This window comes from Hemitrygon akajei, unplaced genomic scaffold (assembly GCF_048418815.1).
Source record: "Hemitrygon akajei unplaced genomic scaffold, sHemAka1.3 Scf000056, whole genome shotgun sequence".
Classification (NCBI taxonomy): domain Eukaryota; kingdom Metazoa; phylum Chordata; class Chondrichthyes; order Myliobatiformes; family Dasyatidae; genus Hemitrygon; species Hemitrygon akajei.
This window is the reverse complement of record NW_027331942.1, coordinates 4,490,776-4,495,527: the sequence shown is the minus strand read 5'-3', so window position 1 is coordinate 4,495,527 and position 4,752 is coordinate 4,490,776.

Below are 4,752 nucleotides of genomic sequence, written 5' to 3'. Positions count from 1 at the left end.
TTAACTCCCTGTCTCACTGGAACGTACCAATGCAGAACTCCACACACATATGCACTGAACCTGTACGCCTCCATTACCTCCCCGTCTCCCTGGAACTAACCAATGCAGAACGCCACACAAATTTGCCCTGAACCTGTACCCTCCATAACCTCCCTGTCTCACTGGAACGTACCAATGCAGAACTCCACACAAATATGCCCTGAAGCAGTACCCTCCATAACCTCCCTCTCTCACTGGAACGTACCAAAGCAGAGCTCCACACAAATATGACCTGAACCGGTACCCCTTCATAACCTCCGTGTCTCACTGGAACGTACCAATGCAGATCTCCACACGAATATGCCCTGAACCACTATGCTCCATAACCTCACTGTCTCACTGGAACGTACCAATGCAGAACTTCACACAAATATGCCCTGTACCTGTACCCCTCCATAACCTCCCTGTCTCAATGGAATGAACCAATGCAGAACTCCACACAAATATGCCCTGTTCCTGTACCCCTCCATAAACTCCCTGTCTCACTGGAACGTACCAGTGCAGAACTCAACACAAATATGCCCTGTTCCTGAACCCCTCCATGTTCTCTCTGTCTCACTGGAACGAACCAATGCAGAACTCCACACATATATGCCCTGAACCTATACCCTCCATAACCTCCCTGTCTCACTGGAAAGTACCAATGCAGAACTCCACACAAATATGCTCTGAACCTGTAACCCTCCATTACCTCCCTGGCTCACTGGAATGAACCAATGCAGAACTCCACACAAATATGCCCTGAACCTGTACCCTCCATAACCTCCTTGTGTCACTGGAACGTACCAATGCAGAACTCCACACAAATATGCCCTGAACCTGTACCCCTCCATAACCTCCCCGTCTCACTGGAACTAACCAATGCAGAACTCCACACAAATATGCCCTGAAGCTGTACCCTCCATAACCTCCCAGTATCACTGGAACGTAACAATGCAGAACTCCACACAAACATGCCCTGTTCGTGTACCCCTCCATAACCTCCCTGTCTCACTGTAAAGTACCAATGCAGAACTCCACACAAATATGCCCTGAACCTCTACCCCTCCATAACCTCCCTGTCTCAATGGAATGAACCAATGCAGAACTCCACACAAATATGCCCTGCTCCTGTACCCCTTCATAAGCTCCCTGTCTCACTGGAACGTAACAATGGAGAACTCCACACAAATAAGCCCTGAACCTGTACCCCTCCATAACCTCCCTGTCTCAATGGAACTTACCAGTGCAGAACTCGACACAGATATGCCCTGTTCCTGAACCCCTCCATGACCTCTGCGTCTCACTGGAACCTACCAATGCAGAACTCCACACAAATATGCCCTGAACCTGTACCCTCCATAACCTCCCCGTCTCACTGGAACTAACCAATGCAGAACTCCACACAAATATGCCCTGAAGCTGTACCCTCCATAACCTCCCAGTATCACTGGAACGTAACAATGCAGAACTCCACACAAATATGCCCTGTTCCTGTACCCCACCATAACCTCCCTGTCTCACTGTAAAGTACCAATGCAGAACTCCACACAAATATGCCCTGAACCTCTAGCCCTCCATAACCTCCGTGTCTCAATGGAACGTACCAATGCAGAACTCCACACAAATGTGCCCTGAACATGCACCCCTCCATTAACTCCCTGTGTCACTGGACCGTACCAATGCAGAACTCCACACAAATATGCCCTGAACCTGTACCACACCATTACCTACCCGTCTCCCTGGAACTAACCAATGCAGAACTCCACACAAATTTGCCCTGAACTTGTACCCTCCATACCCTCCCTGTCTCACTGGAACGTACCAATGCAGAACTCCACACAAATATGCCCTGAACCTGTACCCCTCCATAACCTCACTGTCTCACTGGAACGTACCAATGCAGAACTCCACACAAATATGCCCTGTTCCTGTACCCCTTTATAACCTCCCTGTCTCACTGGAACGTAACAGTGCAGAACTCCGCACAAATATGCCCTGAAGCTGTACCCTCCATAACCTCCCAGTATCACTGGAACGTAACAATGCTGAACTCCACACAAATATGCCCTGTTCCTGTACCCCTCCATAACCTCCCTGTCTCACTGTAAAGTACCAATGCAGAACTCCACACAAATATGCCCTGAACCTCTAGCCCTCCATAACCTCCGTGTCTCAATGGAACGTACCAATGCAGAACTCCACACAAATGTGCCCTGAACATGCACCCCTCCATTAACTCCCTGTGTCACTGGACCGTACCAATGCAGAACTCCACACAAATATGCCCTGAACCTGTACCACTCCATTACCTACCCGTCTCCCTGGAACTAACCAATGCAGAACTCCACACAAATTTGCCCTGAACTTGTACCCTCCATACCCTCCCTGTCTCACTGGAACGTACCAATGCAGAACTCCACACAAATATGCCCTGAACCTGTACCCCTCCATAACCTCACTGTCTCACTGGAACGTACCAATGCAGAACTCCACACAAATATGCCCTGTTCCTGTACCCCTTTATAACCTCCCTGTCTCACTGGAACGTAACAGTGCAGAACTCCGCACAAATATGCCCTGAACCTGTACACCTCCATTACCTCCTTGTGTCACTGGAACGTACCAATGCAGAACTCCGCACAAATATGACCTGAACCGGTACCCCTTCATAACCTCCGTGTCTCAGTGGAACGTACCAATGCAGATCTCCACACGAATATGCCCTGAACCACTATGCTCCATAACCTCACTGTCTCACTGGAACGTACCAATGCAGAACTTCACACAAATATGCCCTGTACCTGTATCCCTCCATAACCTCCCTGTCTCAATGGAATGAACCAATGCAGAATTCCACACAAATATGCCCTGTTCCTGTACCCCTCCATAAACTCCCTGTCTCACTGGAACGTACCAGTGCAGAACTCCACACAAATATGCCCTGTTCCTGAACCCCTCCATGTTCTCTCTGTCTCACTGGAACGAACCAATGCAGAACTCCACACATATATGCCCTGAACCTGTACCCTCTATAACCTCCCTGTCTCACTGGAAAGTACCAATGCAGAACTCCACACAAATATGCTCTGAACCTGTAACCCTCCATTACCTCCCTGTTTCACAGGAATGAACCAATGCAGAACTCCAAACAAATATGACCTGAACCTGTACCCGTCCATTACCTCCCTGTCTCACTGGAACGTACCACTGCAGAACTCAACACATATATGCCCTGATGCTGTACCCTCCATAACCTCCCTGTCTCACTGGAATGTACCAATGCAGAACTCCACACAAATATGCCCTGAACCTGTACCCCTCCATAATCTCCCTGTCTCACTGGAACGTACCAATGCAGATCTCCACACAAATATGCCCTGAACCTGTACCCTCCATAGCCTCCCTGTCTCACTGTAACGTACCAATGGAGAACTCCACACAGATATGCCCTGTTCCTGAACCCCTCCATGACCTCTGTGTCTCACTGGAACCTACCAATGCAGAACTCCACACAAATATGCCCTGAACCGGTACCCCTCCATAAACTCCCTGTCTCACTGGAACGTACCAATGCAGAACTCCACACAAATATGCCCTGAACCTGTACCATCCATAACCTCCCTGTCTCACTGGAACGTACCAATGCAGAACTCCACACAAATATGCCCTGAACATGCACCCCTCCATTAACTCCCTGTCTCAATGGAACGTACCAATGCAGAACTCCACACACATATGCACTGAACCTGTACGCCTCCATTACCTCCCCGTCTCCCTGGAACTAACCAATGCAGAACGCCACACAAATTTGCCCTGAACCTGTACCCTCCATAACCTCCCTGTCTCACTGGAACGTACCAATGCAGAACTCCACACAAATATGCCCTGAAGCAGTACCCTCCATAACCTCCCGCTCTCACTGGAACGTACCAATGCAGAACTTCACACAAATATGCCCTGTACCTGTACCCCTCCATAACCTCCCTGTCTCAATGGAATGAACCAATGCAGAACTCCACACAAATATGCCCTGTTCCTGTACCCCTCCATAAACTCCCTGTCTCACTGGAACGTACCAGTGCAGAACTCAACACAAATATGCCCTGTTCCTGAACCCCTCCATGTTCTCTCTGTCTCACTGGAACGAACCAATGCAGAACTCCACACATATATGCCCTGAACCTGTACCCTCCATAACCTCCCTGTCTCACTGGAAAGTACCAATGCAGAACTCCACACAAATATGCTCTGAACCTGTAACCCTCCATTACCTCCCTGTCTCACTGGAATGAACCAATGCAGAACTCCACACAAATATGCCCTGAACCTGTACCCTCCATAACCTCCTTGTGTCACTGGAACGTACCAATGCAGAACTCCACACAAATATGCCCTGAACCTGTACCCCTCCATAACCTCCCCGTCTCACTGGAACTAACCAATGCAGAACTCCACACAAATATGCCCTGAAGCTGTACCCTCCATAACCTCCCAGTATCACTGGAACGTAACAATGCAGAACTCCACACAAACATGCCCTGTTCGTGTACCCCTCCATAACCTCCCTGTCTCACTGTAAAGTACCAATGCAGAACTCCACACAAATATGCCCTGAACCTCTACCCCTCCATAACCTCCCTGTCTCAATGGAATGAACCAATGCAGAACTCCACACAAATATGCCCTGCTCCTGTACCCCTTCATAAGCTCCCTGTCTCACTGGAACGTACC